Source organism: Lithobates pipiens, unplaced genomic scaffold (assembly GCF_037356315.1).
Source record: "Lithobates pipiens isolate NorthernLeopardFrog02 unplaced genomic scaffold, aLitPip1_a1.2 Scaffold_18, whole genome shotgun sequence".
Taxonomy (NCBI): Eukaryota; Metazoa; Chordata; class Amphibia; order Anura; family Ranidae; genus Lithobates; species Lithobates pipiens.
The window spans coordinates 197,761,060-197,783,392 of record NW_027507758.1 but is presented as its reverse complement, the minus strand read 5'-3'; the positions used below and the strand labels follow the sequence as shown (position 1 = coordinate 197,783,392).

Sequence of the window (22,333 nt, the reverse complement as noted above, 5' to 3'; positions counted from 1 at the left end):
CGAGGGTACATAGCAGATCAAGCCCTTCTTGTAGGGTGGAGATCACAGAGGATTTACCTTCGTAGGTAATCAACAGTTTCAGGGGGTACCCCCAGCGATATGGAACTCCATGGTTCCGTAAGGCTTTGGAGACAGGCAGGAGTGCCTTACGTCTCTGCAAAGTAAATTGGGAGAGGTCTGCAAACAGTTGCATGTGAGAAAATGTATCAGGGAGCTGGGTATCTCTCCTAAACGCTGACAGAAGTTGCTCCTTAACATAAAAGAAATGAATCCGCATCAGGACGTCACACGGAATATTATCTGGCAGATGTGGAGGTTTAGGGAGCCGGTGGATGCGATCAATAATCAATTCTTGATCCAACAGAGAGGGCAGCAGGGTTTTCATGAGGTCCTGAATATGTTGAGCAAGCTGTGCAGGCAGGACAGACTCAGGAATTCCTCTAACTTTAACGTTGTTGCGTCTGGACCTGTCTTCCAGGTCCGCCATCTTGGATTTAAGCCACTCAATGTCCTCAGACTGATCGTTATGTGCATCAACTAAGGTGTTGTGAGCAACCGCGAAATCCCGACATTTTATGTTCCACATGATACACTCTCCCACTTAGCACTCCTACTTCAGCTTTAAAATTACTGATACACTGCATAATGTCTGTGAAGTGAGGCACGCAGGGAGACAAGCATGTCCTTAAGACTGGATTCAGAGACAGGCTGGTTGGTGGCAGGGAATTCAGAGATACTCATGGATTTCTCTGGTGTCAGCAGAGGAGTTCTGTTCAGCACTCACCTGCAGTGCTTCTCCCGAAACTCTCGGTCTGGATTTTGCTGGGCTGCTGCTGATCGGTCTGGATGTCCTGGCAACCTCCTCCCCTGTCTGTCGCTGGGTGCTGGGCTCCCGGAGGAGGCCGGGAAAGATCCAGGGGAGGAGTGCGTACTGCCGCCGGCGCCATTTTGGCTGGATTCGCGGGCCGCCGGCGGAAAGAAATCCGGCATTTTTTTAGGCTGCCCTTGACCTCTCCCCTTCGGCGACATCTCCGGAGGTTGAGCGGACACTCCGGGGTGTTTCTAGGTAGTTTCGCCGGCTCGAGGGACCCACAATGCGGTAGGATTCCCGTCGGTGGAGCGGAGCTCTGTCCCTATGCGGCCATCCACCAGCGCGTGGTAGCCACGCCCCCGATATATATATATATATATATATATATATATATATATATTTTTAATAACATGTTATACTTACCTTAACTGTGCAGCTAGTTTTGCACATAGTGGGCCCGAACCTGCTCTTCTTTCTGGGATCCCTCGTCGGCTGTTTCGCGCCCCCCCCCCCCCCCAGCTCCCTTGCATGGTGTGGAGTGCTTGCAGGCACGCTCACGTGATACAGCCAGCCGGCCATAGCCGCTCACTGTATCGCTCGGCACTGACACGCTGTGTCATTGGATTTGATTGACAACAGCATGAGCCAATGGCTACACTGCTTTCATTCCATCCACTGTAACCAATCAACAGCCAGGCTGAGCTGGGAAGAGGATGTCGGGGGTGAGCGCGGGACTTTCGAGGGGTCAGGTAAGTAAAACGGGGGGGGGGGGGGGGCTGCTATTGTCTGATGATTTGAATGCATTAAGGTGAAAAAACTTTTACCTTTACAACCCCTTTAAGTTCCTCTAATCTTTCCTCATAGATGAGCTCCTCTATGCCTCTTATCAGTTTGATTACCCTTCATTGCACTTTCTCCAGTTCCCTGATATCCTTTTTGTGAACTGGTTCCCAAAACTGAACTGCATATTCCAGACGAGGCCTTACTAATGATTTGTACATGGCCAAATCAATTTTTCTCTCTGGATTCTATACCTCTTGTAATACAAGAAAGGATTTTGCTCACTTTGGAAACCACAGCTTGACAATGCATGTATTTATTAAGCTTATGATCTACCAGGACACTTAGATCCTTCTCCCCCATTGATTCCCCCCATTTTAATCCCCCTAGTGTGTGTGATGCATGCATATTCTTAGTGCCTAAGTGCATAACTTGATATTTATCAACATTAAACCTCATTTGCCACATAATTGCCCAATTAAAATGTGCATTGAGGTTTGCTTGTAAGATTGAGACACCCTGTAAAGACCTTATTACTCTGCATAGCTTGGTGTCATCTGCAACGACTGAAATGGTACTTTTAACCCCAGACACTATATCATTTATAAATATATTAAAAAGTAAGGGTCCCAACACTGAACCTTGGGGTACATTACCTTAGATCATTCAGAGTAAGAATCATTAACTGCTACTCTCCGAATGTGGTCTTTTAGACATTTTTCTATCCATTTACAAACTATTTTTTTTCAAGTCTGTAGACTTTACCTTAGACATTAGCCATGTGTGGGGTAACTGTGTCCACTTCTTTTGCAAAATCCAGGTACACCATGCCCACAGAAAGCTGATCTGACAACTTTTGTTTTTCATGAATCCATGCTGTCTGTTGCTTAAAATATTTTTTTCCAGCAAGAACTCATCCATGTGGTCTTTTATTAAACTCTCTAATATCTTCCCAACTATAGACGTTAAACTAACTATAGGTACTTGGTAAATACGTTGATCCATTTTTAAATATAGGCACCAAGTTGGCCTTATGCCAATGGTACTATCCCAGTCACTATAAATTAGAAACAATGGCTTTGAAATGGCAGAGTTCAATCGTTTAAGGATCCATGGGGGTATGCCTTTATTCTGTCTAAATATTTCTGGACCATATAATTTTTGAGCCATTGTTGATCATTTGGAGCTGTGTTAATGTCATCCCCATTATGGACATCCCTCATGCTCCTTTGTGTACACAGAGCTGAAGAAGCTATTTCATAAATTTGCCTTCTCTTCGTCCCCAGTCACCCATGCTACATTATTTTGTAACTGGCACCAATTGTTATTTCCTTATTCCCTTACTTTGTAACTGGCTTACATGCTCAGACCTGACCTTTTTATGGTTATTATATTTGAAATATTTGTGGGGGTTGGTCCTACTCTCTTTTGCAATCTGTAGTTTGTTTTGAATTTTTGCGGCCTTGATTTCCTTTTTACATATTCTGTTATATTCTTTGTAAGATTTATTTCCAGTATCTGCTTGTTGCTTACAGATTACATTAAATGAAATAATGTTATGGTCACTGCTGCCCAGATCTTTTATATGAACATTAGTAATAAGCTCTGCATAGTTTGAGATTACCAGGTCGAGCAGAGCATCATTCCTAGTTGGGGCTTCTATTAACTATACCATAAAATTGTCTTGTAATGGGTTTATGCATTTTTGCCCTTTAATGTTGAGGCAGTGCCATTACTCCAGTCAATTTCGGGGTAGTTAAAACCCCCCATTGTCATTACTGTCCCAGCCTTTCAGCCCTTTCTGACTGTGCAAGAAGTCAAGGCTCCACCTCCTCATTAACAGTGGGTGGCCTTTAACAGACTCCAATGATAACCTTTGTAGTATGCACACCCATGTGCAGTTCCAACCATAAGGCTTCAGCCTCATCATACTCTCCATAAACTAGGTCCTCATTCACACTCTCTTTGAGATCACTTCTCACATAGAGAGACACCACCACCTTTCCATTTTATCCTGTCTGTCTGAAAGAGAGCATAGCCAAGAATATTAATAGCCAAGTCATGTGAAACATGAAGCCAAGATTCAGAAATGCCAGTTAAAGCATAGTTCTCTTCATGCACAAAAACTTCCAACTCACCTACTTTTCTTGGCAGACTTCTGGCATTGGTGAATAAACACTTTAATTCCTTGTCACATTTTGCACACGTATTTTGTATATTTTTTATTTTATTACAACTAGTACAATTTCCAATTGTTTGTAACATGGAACCTTATTATCTGCCTAAGGCCCCTTTCACACATGCGGATGGTATGTCCGTATTTCATCCATCCATTTGCTGATGAAATACGGACATACATTCATCCCTATGGGATAGCGGGTGTCTGCCTCCGCAACTGTCCGATTCTATTGTCCGCCTCCGCAACTGTCCGATTCTGCAGACGGAGGAAAATCCTATTTTTCTGTCCGTCTGCAGAGCGGATCGGATGAACACGGACAGACGGTCCGTGCTCATCCGATCCCCATAGAGGAGAGCGGAGAGCTGACAGGGCGGTCCCTGCACAGTGTGCGGAGACCGCCCTGTCCGCTGCCGGGACAACGGAGCGATCCCCGCTAAGCGAGCGGATCATCACGGGGCGGATCATTACTGATCCGTCCCGTGTGAAAAAGGCCTTAGCCCTCCCCCCATCTGACCCCTGTCTGACCTATTATAATATAACAATTTTCCCTCTCCCCTCAATCCTGGTTTAAATACTGCTCCAGCGTTCCCATAAACTTAGCACAGCAGATCCCCTTCCATTTAGGCACACCACTGTAGATCAAAATCCTTTTTATTTGGACATCCCAAAAACTGCAGTAATCAGAATGTGGGGTAGATGCCCTTTGCACACTTCACATGCACTTAGTCATTACAAAGTTATATTTGCAAGGCAGTTCTTATATAGTCCCACCTATAACAGGTGTCACCAGATACCTGTTATAGGTGGTATAGGTATAGACGTCCTGTTACATAGACTACACATGTGAAAAAGAGACCCATGAATATATAATTATATATAACGCATATAAACAAAAGACAAATAACCAAAAATGTATATGTGCTCTATAACAAGACAAAGTGTTGTTCTATAAAGACTAAATATAAAAGGTATATGAAAACATTATCCTAAAACACCCCGTGTCCTTATACTCTAAAACAATTAACCAATAGACAGTATCCTCTCTCACCCTGATATAAACAACAATCAATATATTTATAAGCACATGCATATCAATCGATGGGGGGGGGTCTCCTAACATAGGAATGGTAAAAAAGTAAACCGCACAAGACACAAAGAGAGAAAAGACAATTGACACACAAATTTAACGTGTATTGCAAAACCCGTTCATGTACAATGTGGCTCCCATCTGTGAAAGACACATGGGGCACCATTGCATATAGCACACTATGAAGTTGGTAGGACAGACAATCAGGAATGGACAATGGGGATAAGCGGTATAAATTTAGGTAAAAAAAAACTTCCAGTGAACCACACTATTACCGCCCATCCATCTGTCCCTTTATTTATAACCCTGTGGCTAGTGAATGTCCAAATGGGTCAGAAATAATTGGAGAAAGGATGTGTAGGTGCAAACCATATTTAGCATATATGTTGTACCACAATGAGAAGTCAGCCCAGTGCTCTAGAAATCCAAATCCCTCCTTCTTACACCAGGTCTTTAGCAATGCATTCAGTCCTCTAATCTCCTCCTGTATTACCTGTGTTATGATGGCGGAGTGGGGTGGCTGTCATTCTGGGCCAATGTCATATGGCCTCACCCAATCTTGCCGCAATCTAGCAATCACGGGGGTAAACAGCAATCGTGGGCACGCTGTGTCCTGCTGCCCTTCACCCATGTAGCCAGCTGTGTCCAATCACAGCTGATCACATGTGAACAAGGATAAGCCATTTATTGTCTCTCCTTGCCTCACACTGACAGTGAGAGGAAAGACGATCAGCGTCATCTCCTCACATGGGAGACATGTATAATCCATGCCCTGATTATAGCGTAGCCCCAACATTACCCATCTGTGATGACAGCCTGTGCCCATCAGTGAGGCCAATCTGTGCTGCCTGTCAGTGCCACCTATCAATGCATATCAGTGCTGCATATTAGTGCCTCCTCATCAGTGCAGCCTCATCTGCACACATCTGTGAAGAAGAAAGAATTACTTATTAACATAATTTTGTGACAGAAACTAAGAAAAACGTTTTTTCAAAATTTTCGGTGTTTTTATTTTTTGCTAAAAAAAACAAAACAAAAAAAACAGCAGGGATTAAATACCACCAAAAGAAATCTCTATTTGTGGGAAGAAAATTATAAAAATGTATTTGGGAATAGTGTTGCACGACCACGCAATTGCAATTCAAAGTGTGACGAAGCTAAAAGCTGAAAATGTGCCTGGGCAGGAAGGGGGTGAAGGTGCCCAGTATTGAGGTGGTTAAATTGTTTTTTTTATTTGTTTGGGGTTTTTTTAACCACAAATTTTTATTAGGTTACAAAATGTACAAGAAAAGTAGAAGGGATACATTTCGTATAAGTTTTACATGTAGAAATAGCATAGACCTAAACAGTGGTTAATCAAATGAGGGTATCTTAGAAGTGCAAGGATGTGCAACCTTCTCAAGAGGTTAAGCCTGTCACCCCCTCTGCGTGTTAACTTTGAGTAGAAGCCCAACAGTGACCCTAATGATGGTCCCCTGAGGTGAGTAGTTTAATTTGCAAAGAACACGACCTAAAACAACTAAAAACAACAACTAAAAAAAAACAACCCAAAGATAACTAAATCACTATGGTAACATGCATATAAGGAATCACTACCATCAGTTGCTCCATAGTACATCCAGATGACAATTGCTTCAGCTTTCAGATCACAGGTCATACATACAGACTTCTATATTTATTGGCAAAAACAATACAAGACTAGATTGGCAAATATACATAAAATTGGAGAGAAAACTACTGCTTTCACACTGGGGCGGTATTCAGGCGTTACAGCGCTAAAAATAGCACCTGTGTAAGGCCTGAAAAAAACCGGCCCCTTTAACTCCAGTGTGAAAGCCGGAGGACGGCAGGACGGTGAAAAAAGTCCTGCTAGCCGCATCTTTGCAGCGGTGTATTCACCGCTCCTAAACCGCTCCTACCCATTGAAATCAATGGGACACCGCGGCAATACCGCCGGCAAAGCGCCGCTGCAGCGGCGCTTTGCGGGCGGGTTTAACCCCTTTTCGGCCGCTAGCGGGGGTTAAAACCACCCCACTAGCGCCCGCACACCGCCGCTAAAACGACGGTAAAGCGCCGCTAAAAATAGCGCCACTTTACCGCCGACGACGCTCCCGCTGCAGTGTGAAAGCAGCCTTAATGCAGGTTACCAGTTTCTGTAGGCAACAAGGACCCAGGCTTAATCTATAAGCTGTTGCGGGAGGTTGGATGAAAGCATCTTAGTTGAAGTCTCCTCTCTGTTAGAGATTTTCCTTGGTGTTAAAGCGGGAGTCCGTTTTTTTTTTTTTTTTTTTTTTTTAAAGCCAGCAGCTACAAATACTGCAGCTGCTGACTTTTAAAATAATGACACTTACCTGCCCAGCACGCCCGCGATGTCGGCACCCGAAGCCGATCTCTCGATCGTCTCTCGGGTGCTGCTGCCTCCATCTTGGGTATGGGAATCAGGAAGTGGAGCCTTGCGGCTTAATTTCCCTGTTCCCTACTGCGCATGCGCGAGTCGTGCTGCGCAATAAGGATGGTCCCCGCTGTCTCTGGGATCCGTGTGTTTCCCAGCAGGCAGCGGGGGGACCTTCGGAAAGGGGCGTAGATTCTGCGGAAAGGGGCGTGGCTTCTGCAGAATCCACGCCGGAAGTGGGTGCAGATACCTGTACTGTACAGGTACCTGCACCCCCCTCCCCCCTGAAAGGTGCCAATTGTGGCGCCGGAGGGGGGGAGGGTTCCAATGAGCGGAAGCTCCACTTTAGGGTGGACCTCCGCTTTAAGTCATCATAGATGCCTATTGTTGGCTTATGCCTGACCACCCTTTTGCAATACTTTCAATGGGAGAAACATTCTACAGTTCGCCCTCTAGAAGCCACTTTTGTATCATACATACCATAGGTCACATGTCAGAAGGTCAAGCTATTGTTTGACCACGGTTACAAAACAATAGACTGATCCAATTGTCCACTCAAATAAAACAATTGGTATTTATGCTACCATTGTATCCAGTGGCATTTGTTTGAGAAATATCCGTTCAAACACTCCAAGAAAACATGTCTGTCAAACTACTAAACAGATCCTTCCATGTACAGTAAAGTCTGAATAAATCCTAAAACGGACATTTACATATATATATATATATATCTCAAACGCAACACATTTTGCCCTTGATTTTTCTCTGACTCCACACAGAAAATCACTTCATTACTAACAAAATTCATACTATACATTAATTTGCCTTGAATGCAACCCTCTCCCATATTTCTGCCACTGAGAGTCTTTGGCTAAAAATTAATTAAAAAGTCAGTTAGAAACAAGTCCAGTCTTGTAATACATCAAAGGCCTTGCTTCTTAGTTACATAGTAGGTGAGGTTGAAGAAAGACACAAGTCCATCAAGTCCAACCTGTGTGTGTGCTTTTATGTTGGAATTACATTATATATCTCTGTATGTTGCGATCGTTCAGGTGCCTATCTAATAGTTTTTTGGAATTATTGATGCTCCCCGCTGTAACCACTGCCTGTGGGAGAGAATTTCACATCCTTAAGGCTCTCACAGTAAAGAATCCTCTACTCAGTTTAAGGTTAAACTGCTTCTCTTCTAATTTTAGTAAATGGTCGCGTGTCTATTTAAATTCCCTTTTGTGGAAAAGTTTTATTCCCTATTGTAGGGTCACCAGTAAGGTAATTGTACATTGAAAATATATCCCCCCTCAAGCGTCTTTTCTCCAGAGAGAATAAGTTCAGTGCTCGTAACCTTTCCTCATAACAAAGGTCCTCCAGTCCCTTTTTTAGCTTTGTGCCCTTCTCTGGAGACTCTCCAGTTCCAGCACATTCTCCCTGAGGACTTGTGCCCAGAACTGGATGTCATACTCCAGGTGCGGCCAAGCCAGAGTCTTGTAGAGGGGGAGAATTATCGTTTTATCTCTGGAGTTTATCCCGTTTGCTTTACTTGCAGGGGCTTGGCATTGCATGGCACTGCTGAGCCTATCATCCACCAGGTCCTTTTCCATCCTAGATTCCCCCAGAGGTTCTCCCCCTAGTGAGTAGATTGCATTCATATGTTTGCCACCCAAATGCATTATTTTACATTTTCTACAATAAACCTCATTTGCCATGTATTTGCCCACCACATTAATTTGTTCAAATCTTCTTGCAAGATTTATGCACCAATTCCAGGGCCATTCCTATTTAATTTATTCATAAACAACCTGGAGGATGGGGTAAGCATCTCAATTTCAGTATTTGCAGACGATACTAAGCTAAGCAGGGTAATAATTTCTCTGCAGGGTGTGGAAATCTTGCAAGAAGATTTGATGACACTTCCCATCCTTGCCGCTAATCCAAATTGTGATAGGTCGTCTGCCTCCCCCTCCTCCCTCTGGTTAGGGGGCCTATAGCATACGCCTAGTATTAATTTCACCTTGGTTTCCTTCTTTTGTAGCTCTAACCATAGAGATTCCACCTCCTCCCTTCCTCCATTAGTGGTGATGTCTCTCACATTCACTTGTACATAATTTTTTATATACAGGCATATCCTGTACATAAAGGCATATACCCTTTTTTATCCTCTCTATTCCTGCAATATAGGGAATATCCTTGAATGGTTGCCAGGCAATCATGAGAGCTGTTGAACCAAGTCTCTGAAATTCCTACAAAATCAAAATCCTCCTCGTACAACAGTAGGTCTAGTTCTCCCATCTTCTCTGCCAGACTCCTGACATTGGTGAACATGCCACATAGTTTAGACCAGATGCATATTATCTCCTTATTGGGTGCTCTGAGGTTGCAAATAGAACGTGTTACTGTACTTTCCTTCAGTTTAGGTGCTTTAGTCCACCTACCACTAATGCCCCCAATACTAGCCTCTGGAATTTTTTCTGCGCTATCTCTACCCCTGGACCCTCACCCTGTCGCCTAGTTTAAAAGCCCTTCTAACTTGTCGGTCATCTTCACTCCCAGCCGATTAGCATCTTCTCCATTTAGGTGTAGTCAATTCCTGCTAAAGAGCTGGTAACCGACTGAGAAGTCGACCCAGTTCTCCAGGAACCCAAACCCCTCCTTTCTATACCAGCACCTCAACCACTAGTTTGATTCCCTAATATCCCTTTGCCTTTCTGGTGTGGCTCGAGGTACTGGTAATATTTCTGACAATACTACCTTGAAGGTTGTTTTCCTCAGTTTAGCTCATAAGTTCCTAAAATCGTGTTTTAGGACACTCTGTCTTCCTCTAACTTTGTCATTGGTGCCAACGCGCACCATGACAGCTGGGTCTTTCCCAGCCCCTCCCAATAATCTGTCTACTAGGTCCGTGATGTGCTGAACCCGAGTTCCCGGTAGAGCACATACAGGTAGACCGTGTTAGGCGCTGCTCTGTTCTTATAAGAATTTAGTCCCCTATCACTAGAATCTCTTTCCTTTCCCTTGGCTTTACCCCCACCCTCACTGGAGGAGTTATTCCCTTGGCAGCTAGGGGCATCACTCTGCTCCAGCAATGCTGCTCTCCATAGCTCTTGTGGTCTTCCATCATTCTGTCCATCATGAAGCTACTTTTTTTTCTGGGCTTCCTATGGGTCAAATCAAGAATATCTGTTCCTTCCAATAATAAACATTAGAGTCTTGTCCTTCAGCTACAATCTCTCCTGGATCTCTGACCAACACTTTTCTACCTGCCTATATCCACTTCTGACCCTCCCAAAGAACATTGGCAGGAGGAGAAGAAATATACTGATATTTCCCAGAAGATCATTGCTGTTTATTTTGGAAGGTTTGCTATTATAGAGCCTCACTTTCTACTTTTGCTGAGAAGTATACACTAACCAGTCAGAGTCCCAGCCGCTGTACTAAAGCTCAAGTGCCAACACAAAAATAACTTTACAAGATTCCCTCTTATTCCCGGATAGGCTTCAAATATGTCACTCTTGGTTTCTATGTCATGGGACGCAGTAACTTGGTACCTGTTAAGCACTGTTCTTTCAGGAAGCTTACGTAAATACTGAACTCTGCACTCCATCTGTAAAATCTGCACCCCAGCTCCTACCATCCTCTCATACGGTGTGCATTTGGCTATTGGCCTAAAATGTTAAATTTTTTTCTTGCTTGGGACAGCCATAAGCAATGACAAATTTCTAGAGCAGTTGAAGCGTTGCGGCTTGATTTGCAATGGTGAACAAGAAAAGGTCCTGAATAGGTGTCCACTGCAATGCAACAAAATCAGTCCATTGTTTCCCTCGGGCAGGGGACAGATGAAGTCAATCTGCCAAATCTCTGCAGGCCTCTCGCACCTCTTAATCGAGCTGGTGGTCTTTTGTAATGGCCATTTCCGCACTTCTCCACACACTACAGTTCCCTATTAGTCTATCATGTCTATGGATATGGACAGTCCTCTGTAGTGCCCATTCCTATGTTGCTTTCTGCCCCAAAAGTCCAGATTGCTTGTTGGCCAAGTTCATCAAGGCAGGATTAATTGGCACAACTGCATTCACCTTGGCAATTTTTTTTGCCACTCGGTTATATTTCTCAAAGTCTGGGGCCAGGGGCACATGTGCATCAACATGCCTGACTTTTTTGGTGGGCTTACTTTCAGATGTAGTCCCAGACTTCCTTACCTCTCCACACCACCTTTCTATGAATAATCCATTCATTGGAGTTCCACGTGGGCATCCAAGTTGTCAGTCCTTTACCTGAATACCAGGCCACGTCTGACACTACTCATATACATGTAAAGATTGACTTTTTTTTTTTACTAGAAAATTACTTTGAATCACTGTTTACATATGCGTGCGGGACCAATGTGTGCGTTTGCCACTGCTTGTGAGCACTCGATGATGATGGCACTTAGAATTTTTTTTTTTTTATTTTTTTTTTTTTTTACACTGTTTTTAAAAAATATATATTTTGATCAGGTCCGGGCTTGGCTCAGCCCTTCCTTCTCTGAGCTGGCCGCTCAGCTGTCGGCTAATTGCCAGCTCCTATTTCTCCACAGTTACTCAGCTATTGCTGATATGCTGCCTGTCAGCCCTGCCTACTTAAGCCACCCACTCTAGAGGAGCTCTGTCTTTGCCTTAGGCCCTTTTCATACCGGGGCGGTGCAGGACTTTTTACCATTCTGCTAGCGCACCGCACCAGTGTGAAAGCCCTCCGGCTTTCACATTGGAGGGAAAGGAGCTGCTTTTTTCAGGTGCTATTTTTAGTTTTGTAGCGCCTGAAAAACACCTCAGTGTGAAAGGGGCCTTAGTCAACATCACAGAGAAGCTCTCCTGCATTCCTGTTAAGACTTGCTTGGCTGACATCCCTTCTGGCTCCAGATCCTGCTTGCTTGCTGTTTTACAATACTCATCTCCAGCTCCCTGACGTTTGGCTTGTCTGACTGTTCGTTACAGTTCATGAACTCTGGCTATGTTTGTTCTATTTACTTTTATTATTAAGTGTGATTTAACTGTGTACTTCTGTCTCAGTCTGATTTCATGGTTTCTGTCAGATCACTTTTATTGCTGTCAAAAGGAATGTAAACATCCCTATTTCACTGTCTTCAGTTCCTCTCACTGTGAGGCCGGACATGGATGGCGCCAGTCGCATCACTCCTGGGATTCCCAAGCGCGTGGGAGAGACCGGCAATGGTGGGAGGGGGGTGGGACCCCTTTCCACCGCCTGTAAAATTATTGCAGCGGATGCCCAGCCACTCAGAAGCAGAATCTCTAGCTGAAAAGAATGACACTGACACAGCCACCTCCCTCCCAGGACATATATTTACAGTGGCTGGTAGAGAGGTGGTTAAAGACTGAACAGCTGTCATTGTAGATAGTGACATGAGAAGAAGGATCTTCCTGAAGAGTCATCACTGCAGCTGCAGGGTTGATACGCTGCATACTGACTGAACCCTTCAATTCTTCTGCAGGACTGTGTCTGTACTCGGGTTGTAGGCTGCTGCTGTCCATTGACGCCCAGAGGGGGTGACTATGGCTGAACCATGCTGACTCTCATGTCTCCTGGCAGAGACTGAAAGGGGGATGACTGCAGCACAGGAATTTCTTCTTCTGGCTGGGTGCTGGTTAAAGTGACAAGCCCTGACAACTGTTTTGAAATGTGTCTGACATCACCAGCTGCAGTACTCCCTCTTTATTGTAGGTACCACTTCCATTTCATCAGTGTCTGGTTCTGAGCTACAGTTGCTCTAGTGGTCAATCCATTATCTCTCACCCATCCTGCTATTAGCAGTGCAGTATGGATGATGATTGTGTCCTTTCCTATAATGGTATCTGCACAGTGCTGTGTAGGGCCCAAACAGGTACTTCTAGGGGCACATATCTCTTCTGTGCCCCTGTCAGTTTCTTAGACCAAAATCCAATGGCTTTTGCTCTCTGTCCTTTCTTTTCATGCGCCTGCCACAGATCCCAAGATATGGTACCATCCTGCTCCTTTATATCCAGCTGAAATCATACTCTTTGTCTCATGGGTCCCAATCCCCGATGCTGGAATGGCTTCTTTAGCAACTAAGAATGCAGTCTGCTGCTCTGAACCCATGAGATGTGGGTTCAATCTTTTTCCTTGTTTTTGTGTATAGGCCTCAGGATCAGCCCAAGATGTGGGATGAACTATCTCCAGAATCCCACAACCCCAATAAACCGCTGTGCCTCCTTTTTGGTAGTGGGGACAAAAGTGCCCAGATAGTTTGCACAACTGTCTCTGGAATTTTTTCCACATCATTCCCAGGAATTTCACCTCTGTGGTGGGTCCTTCAACTTTTGTCTCGGTTGATAGCCCACCCTCTTGAATCTCAGGCAATTAGTGAATGAACATACTCTTCAGGAAGCACAGTGAAAGTGTACTGGCGGCCATCCTACACAAAGACAAATTTTCTTAAAGGGGAGTTCCAGGCTTTTTATATTTTTTAAGTCAGCAGCTACAAAAAGTGTAGTTACTGACTTTTAATAAACGGACAGTGATGCGGCGAACGGGGTGTCGCTTCTCTCCCGCTCCTCTCTGCCGGCGCCTCCATTGCCACTCTGGGCACCCGGCCGTGACAGCTTTCAGCTTCACGTCCGGGCACGCATGGCGCATGCGCTAGTTGCGCTGCACTCCTGGAGTGGACAGTCGATCTCCTGGGACCTGTCATGTGTCCCAGGAGATCTCCTAGAGGGAGGGCCGCCTAAGGCGAAAAGAGGAGTCACCTTGGCAGTCCATTGGCAGAAGGAGGACGTGGGACAGGAAGTCCCCCTCCTAATGAAGCCCCCACTCCCCCCCAAAAAAAAAACATTGCATGCCAAATGTGGCATGTAAGGGGGCGAGGAGTGCTTAAAGCGGACGTTCCATTTTTGGGTGGAACTCCACTTTAACAATTGAGATCATATCAGGTGCTGCTGACTTCAATGGAGGTGCTACTGTATTTAGACATCTGTAATCCACATTCCGTCTGTATCTCCCATCAGGTTTCTTTACTGGGAACACCAGAGGTGAGAAAAGACATACAGCAGGTCTAAGGATCCCTACTCTCAACAATTCTTTAGTCTCCGGAATTTTTTTGTGGCCTCCAGGAAGTTTTGAGACAGACTGGCTTCTCTGGTGAAAGAATATTTTGCATTACCTCTGAGGACTGCCTTCACTGCCCTAACAAGATGAGCTTTATCAGGATACACGAAAGTGAATGTGTCCCATTCAGTCTGAATAGACTGACCTTGAAGTACATCTATCCCAAGAATATTTTCGGGTAACTCTGATGCAAAACACTGGTCCCTTGTAAAAAGCCAATTTCATCCGTGTCCTAACTGCTGCTGTGGTTTGCCCTCCCAAACCTTGAACATGGATCACCTTTGTGATGGGAAGATTTGAAATGTCGAGGCAAAAAATGACTTTTCAGGCACATATAAAAAAAAAGTAACAAAATTCCTTTATGCATATCAAAGTACACACTAATCTGCTAATCCGACAATACAAAAACACAAAGAAAAGTTAAATTGTACAAAGGACCCATTGATTGACCCAGAAAGGGAAGTAGAGACACTTAGTAATGCTTCCTGTGGGGTATTAATATTAAATCAAGAAAACCTCCACTAGGGTGTGACATAGGTTGCTGGAATGTTCATAGGTCCTGGTGATTAAAAAACAGATAGGTGTGCGACATGTTATGCGATTTACATACTATCGCTTACTCAGGAGCATCTGTTTAATTAAAAGATTTTTTTTTTTTTAAATAAATAACAAAACAGATGCCAACAATATAGATATCACGTATACAGTGTAGTGTCAAAGTGCATTTTTTGTATGCCTTTTGATATTGACTCACCACGCTTGCCCAGCCCACACTATACTATCGCTGCTGTACCACAAGCCCTCCAGATGAACTCCAAGGGGGAGGGGCACATGGGGGTCCCCCAAAAATTTTAAAAGGACATCAATGTGCAGATTACACAAATGGGGAGGCATCCGGTAAATATGATGTAAGCATATACACAGTATATAAAGAGGCGCTATCAAAGGAGCCGGGTTAAAAGGGTGTATGATGCTAGAAGCCTCCTATAATATATGGACATTTTGATACTTACGAACAATATTAATGTGGACCAAAGTTCCCAGGTATTGCTATATATTGAACGACTCATTTACATTGTCTTTTGAATTTCTGCATAAACAAAGAATTGGGGGGAATGAGACTAGATTAAAATCCCATAAATCTAAAAAATACCAAACGGATGGGAAATGGTATTACAACAGCAAATGAACCTTATTAATTAAAACTTTCAAGTAAGTAAAACAGATGCCGGAATGTTTGACAAGCGAAAGTAATCGTGCATATTGTGCACCCGTAAAGTAGTTATATAAACTCGTAAACAAGCAAACTACACTATCGTCAACAGACTTCAACTATACCTGACCATTTACTGATTACTAAATGCAAATTGGGGCAGCGTTATACTGCTTAACAAAAGCCACTGTAATAAACCTGAAAGAGCCTATAGTCCAACCAGTTAGAAAGACCCAGCCGATGGCAATAAAAACATACTGATCCTTAAGGTCCCATTTAATGGGTATGCAACATACCAAAATGCCCCGGTATTCCTGCTAACAGCGATGATCCCTGGGGTCCTTCAATATCGAAAAAACGCCGGACAGTACGCTGGATGTCACCACACAGACTGAGCGCTTATGTGTTGTGGGTCCCAGCTCACTATTTTTATGCATTCCGTCCGGCATCAGCACGCATCTGAAGTCAGCTCAAACTGGCCGAAAAGAGCACCGTGCATGCGCCGGAAGGTGCACGCGCATTAGACAACATAGGTGTCCGCAGTGCTTGCTTCACTCCTCCGCACATGCGCAGAAAGGGACGCTGCGCCACAGCATCCTCATTGGCCATGAGTCGCTCAAAGATCCCTATGCATGTGAACACAGGCAGAGGTGGGAAGGAATAGGCGGCTCACAGCCTGGATGGCTGTGCTGTGTTCCTGCACCGATGTCAATTCAAAGACAAGGAGGAAAAAACAATATCGGGTGAATGCAACGATACCACTGTGACCACCTGAACAAGAAATGAGACATAACTATACAATAAAACATGAACTACATGCTTTATACAAATATCAAGGCTGCTCAGATACCTTTGCAGCATTGCTATACACTGTATTGTGAATTGCAGGTTTATTTCAATCCTGCTCAACAAAAATATTACTTTGCACACAACATCATTACCAATTAACAGAAATATTCTTGAGGATTAGATGCTTCCTAAATACCCAAAAGTGTAATGGTAATAATAAAACAGATAGAATTTTGGTAATTATTTGAACAGAGGCACTTCATGGACAAATGAAAAATAGTAAACAAGAACAGGACTTGCCCAAAGAAGGGCTCCAAGGCAGTACCCCAGAGGTCCCTCATAGAAAGGGCCTATAGGATAATACCTTGTTAATTCCTGGGGGCCTAGTCGCCCCCAATCTCTCTATCCAATAAGTCTTTTTAGAGAATTCTCTTATCCCAGTTCCCCCCCAAGCAGATCCTGAGTATCCCATCCAACACCATCAATTTAACCATGCTAGTGTTGAATTTGTGATATAAACCTAAATGACGACTAACTGGAGTAAGCATTTTTGCCCACTGAAAGTAGTAGATATGAACTTAAATGTGTTTCTTAAACGGGCGGATAATTTTTCCAACATAATAAGTTCTGCACCTACATCTCATTATATAGACTACCCCAGGCATATCACATGTGGCATGAAAACGGGGAGGAACGTTTTCTCCATTTGGTAATTTAAATCTGCTACCTACTTGTACCCATGGACATTAAGTACATTGCCCGCATATGAATATCTCATTGGGTAAGGTACTGTGCTGACAGTTGGGTCTGTAGTGACTGGCCGTTAGTCTGTCACCTATAGAAGGGCTTTTACGGAAAACGTTTTCCAGAGTATCGTGTACATATCGATGGAGTACGTGGTCCTCACTCAAAAAGTGCCAGTATTTGGCTATGCATGTTCGAAGTTGTTGTTGAGCGGAATATCTGGTTATAAACTTAGTAGTCTGTTGTTCACGAGTGGGTTTGGTCCTAGAATATAGGAGGACAGATCTATCTTGTTTGTGAGGGGAAGTATTTCCTTGCAATAGTGTAACTTCAGCTCCAGTATTAACTAATGCCACCATGTATATGAGAAGATGACTTCCCCCACCATACAGTGACAGGTGCATATGGGCATCGGTCTCCTGTTGTCGCTGTCTTCACTGCTATTACAGGAGTAGAGATAACTCATTCACCCAAAAAAAGTGTAGTGTAAAAAGTTCTTTAACCGCTTCCAGACTGCCCCACATACTGTACATTCAGTGCAGCCTGGCTGCACAAGAATAACGTGCAGGTACGTTATTGGCGCCCACGCCCACCGTCCCCACGGTGATCGGATTTGATTCAGAAGTGACAAGTCATTAGGTCCAGGCCAATGATTTATGGCCAGGACCTGCTGATTGGTTCTAACGAATGGCACAATGTCCTGTGCCTGTGTAATGTAAACACAGGCAGAGGAAATTATGCAATCTCCTCTCCTGGAGCCCTTTTTTTCAGTTCCAATGTGAGAGGAGAGAGCATCTACAGTGAATACATGCACAACACTGACACCACAACACACGGCACATTTAACCCCTTGATCGCCCCCCCCCGTTAAACTCCCTGTCACAGTGTAACTAAGTAGAGTGTAGAGATTTTTTACTTATCACTGTATTGGTGTCACTGGTGTCTCCACTTAGCAATAGTGGCAGTTCCAGGTTCAGGGTACCCGCCATATATTCCCTAATAACGTTTTAACCCCCTGATCATTCCCAGTTAACCCTTTCACTCCCTATCACAGTTTCATTAGTACAGTGTACAGATCTTTTTTTTCTGATCAATGTATTAGTGTCACTGGTGGCGCCAGTTAGCGTCAATTCCAGACAGTGTTAGATTTCAGCCCTTTGATTGCCAGTACCACTAACACACACACACACACACACACACACCTCCATTACTAGTATAGTGTCTGAACGGATCAATATATTTGATCTGATTAGAACTATACTAATGCTTCCAATAGTATAGTGTTCCCAAAAATGCGGCGTTGGCAGGATCAGCCCCAACACCTGCCAGCACCTGCGTTTAACCCCTCCACTAACAAGTGCAGTATCAGTAGATCACTGTCACTTCCTATACACAGTACACAAAACAGCATTAGCAGTGTCAGGCGTGATCTCTGCTAGCACTATCAGTTAGATTTTTTTGTAATGGTTCAGAGTCCTCGACAACCAGGTGCTTTTTGTTTTACCTTTGAGTCACACTAGGTACCTGTAAATTTATTGGCCTAAATGTCAAACAAAAGATACTCTAGTGAAGAGGCCTACAGGATACTAAGCATGACAGATGAGTGATGGGAAGTCCTCACTGTCAGATTTAGGCTCAGTATTCAAACCTGTAGAGCAACAGTACCCTGACAGATGGCTCTGATGATGAGGCAGAGGTCCCTGCTAGGGTCAGGTGTACCTGACCCCGTTCCTCTGTTACTGAAGTGCTACAATCACATGATTCTCGTATGCAGCAGAGTGCCGGTACTAGTGCCGCTCTATCTTCTGGTGAACTGGCAAGCACCAACGGCCTAGTAAACCCTGGCTGTAGACAAACCAGCGCTGCAGTAATACTTGGTGACGTGGCGAGTTCCATAAGTGCAGTTCAAGCTGGAATTTGTGGCTAGCACGAGTAGTGTCCTGCATAATGCCCTTCATAATGCCCTTGCAAATCCTGATTGGCAGCCCACAGATTCTGCAGCGCCCGTACTTCCATTCTTTGGCCAACCTGGAGTTCAGGTGGAGACAGCAGATTCAATGACCCTTTTTTTTTTTTTTAGCTGTTTTGCACTGACGATCTGTATGGATATATTGTGGACCAAAGCAATTTATATGCTAATCAATTTAAACCCATGCCAGACAATTTGGCTGGAAATCTATCACGGTTCCTGAATTTAAGACCTTTCTGGGCCTATCCCTCAGCATGGGCATTACTAAAAAGAATTAGTCCACTGACCCAATTCATCATATGAATACAAAGAATTACCGCTCTAAGGTAATGACTTCTCCCAAAACAGCTGTCTCCACAATCCCACAGGGTGCTGGCTCTGTTTGCAACAGGAACTGAAGTAGAAAAGATGTAGCTGGATAGCCGCACTCCAAATTATTCAACTTTATTTAAAAAATGTAATTAAAATCATAGCATCTAGGCTGGCAAACAGACTAACTGCACAGCCGCTGACATGTTTCACACCGAACACGGTGCTTAGTCATAGCTAATGAGCAGAATATACATACAGAGCTATATACACACACACAAGCAATTAGACAAATGAATAAAATATGTGTATGACAAGATAGCAATTAAGGAAACACCTGTGAACATCCAAAGTCTAAAGATTAACATTTAAATGAATGAAAGGAAAAATACTTTTTCCCCTAAAACACCAAAATCAAGCTGACACATTGAAAGCATACATAATGGTAATAAATTAATGACATGATAAATATTATCCTTAGGTGAAGAGGTATAGGTGTAACCTAAAGAAATAAAAAATGACTTAAGTAAAAACATTTTTCATTTTGTATGTAAAAAAATGTTATATATTTTTTCACACGCATTGGCAGACACACAAAAAAAAAAGGGAGAGAAAGAAACAAACTCTCAATGTGTGTGCATGTCAATACATGGGCTCATTGAATGTCAAACCCACCAGAGAAAAACACACAAAAAATATTCCCTAAAAATGACACATCCCAAAAAAGGTTTCATAATAAAAAGATTGCAAATATCGCATTATTGGATGTGTCTGCTTAGGTCATCTCCTATGATACAATGCATAGATATCAAAAATAAAAGTAAATATAAATATAGGAATAGACCAAATGAACGATCGATATCGAATGTTCTAAAACCAAGGGCAGGTTCAATGCGAATATCACTATACCGACATATGCCTGTGTTTTCTGCTGCCATGGCTATGGGCTAGTTACAAGCAAATATTGCAGTTTATGCACTTCAATGACAATAAACTCTGTCATCCTCAGGGTGACCCTGGATATGATCGGCTCCATAAAATTCGGCTCCTCGTAAACCGATTCAACCAAAAATTTGCAGTCTTTTATATCCCTGAAAAAGATGTCTGTGTCGATGAGTCCCTGATTACGTTTTCTGGCTGCCTTATTTTGAAAAAGTTTCTCCCCAGCAAGCGTGCCAGATATGGGTTCAAAATGTATAAGCTCTGTGACAGAGAAACAGGCTATATGTGCAGTTTCCTTGTTTACGATGGAAAAGATAGCAGTGCGGAGCCCTCTGACATCCCAGACTACATAGGGAGCAGTGGCAAGATTTGTTTTGGACTTGGTGTCACCCTTATTCGGAAAGGGGTACCATTTATACATGGACAATTTTGATACAAGAGTGGAACTTTTTATACACCTCTTTCCATCTGCAATTGGCGCGTGTGGCACTGTGCGATCTAATCTCCAGGGCTTCCCCCAACAGCTTGTAAATGCCCCATTTAGATGCCCTGATAATCCCCTGGTCTCATTCAGGGTAATCTATGATTTTGCTCCAATGCAAATTCTACCTTGTCTGCCCTGCAAAAACCACCATTTGAGTCCATCAGGGATATTCCTCCTAGATGGCTTTAAGGGCAGCACAGTGGTGTAGTGGTTAGCACTCTCACCCAGTAGTAAAAAGGGTCGCTGGTTCGAATCCCTACCACGACACTACCTGCCTGGAGTTGGCATGTTCTCCCTGTGCCTGCATCTGTTTCCTCTGGGTACTCCAGTTTCCTCCCACACTCCAAACACATGCAGGTAGGTTAATTGGCTTCTGTGCAAAAATTGCACTGCACCAGAAAGAAGCCACTTATGTACCCTCCTGACCCCCAGTACCATGCCCTCTTGAAGCTTCTGTTGAAGCTTCTGTAGTGTGCCCTCCTAAACCCCCACTTCTATACTCTCCTTGCTCCTCAGTACTATACCCTCTTAAACCCCCCAGTATCATGCCCTCCAGACACCCATTACCGTGCCTTCTTAGCCCCCAGTACTGTGCCCTCCTGACCCCCCCCCCCGGGACTGTGCCCTCCTGACCCCCCCCCCGGGACTGTGCCCTCCTGACCCCCCCCCCCCGGGACTGTGCCCTCCTGACCCCCCCCCCCCCCCCCGGGACTGTGCCCTCCTGACCCCCCCCCCCCCCCCCAGGGACTGTGCCCTCCTGACCCCCCCAGGGACTGTGCCCTCCTGATCCCCCCCCAGGGACTGTGCCCTCCTGATCCCCCCCAGGGACTGTGCCCTCCTGACCCCCCCCCCCCCCAGGGACTGTGCCCTCCTGACCCCCCCCAGGGACTGTGCCCTCCTGACCCCCCCCCCCAGGGACTGTGCCCTCCTGACCACCCCCCCAGGGACTGTGCCCTCCTGACCCCCCCCAGGGACTGTGCCCTCCTGACCCCCCCCAGGGACTGTGCCCTCCTGACCCACCCCAGGGACTGTGCCCTCCTGACCCCCCCCCCCCCCCCCGGGGACTGTGCCCTCCTGACCCCCCCCGGGGACTGTGCCCTCCTGACCCCCCCCCGGGGACTGTGCCCTCCTGACCCCCCCCCCCCGGGGACTGTACCCTCCTGACCCCCCCCCCCGGGACTGTGCCCTCCTGACCCCCCCAGGGACTGTGCCCTCCTGACCCCCCCCAGGGACACTACCTGCCTGGAGTTGGCATGTTCTCCCTGTGCCTGCATCTGTTTCCTCTGGGTACTCCAGTTTCCTCCCACACTCCAAACACATGCAGGTAGGTTAATTGGCTTCTTTGCAAAAATTGCACTGCACCAGAAAGAAGCCACTTATGTACCCTCCTGACCCCCAGTACCATGCCCTCTTGAAGCTTCTGTTGAAGCTTCTGTAGTGTGCCCTCCTAAACCCCCACTTCTATACTCTCCTTGCTCCTCAGTACTATACCCTCTTAAACCCCCCAGTATCATGCCCTCC

The 22,333-nt window shown here is 44.8% G+C and overlaps 1 protein-coding gene across 3 annotated transcripts in view; it reads left to right on the top strand.

The window, feature by feature from the left end:
- MTR (5-methyltetrahydrofolate-homocysteine methyltransferase) overlaps nucleotides 1-22,333 on the top strand; it is a 1,186,028-nt gene that overhangs the window by 1,033,822 nt on the left and 129,873 nt on the right. The gene's annotated exons all lie outside the window — the stretch shown is intronic.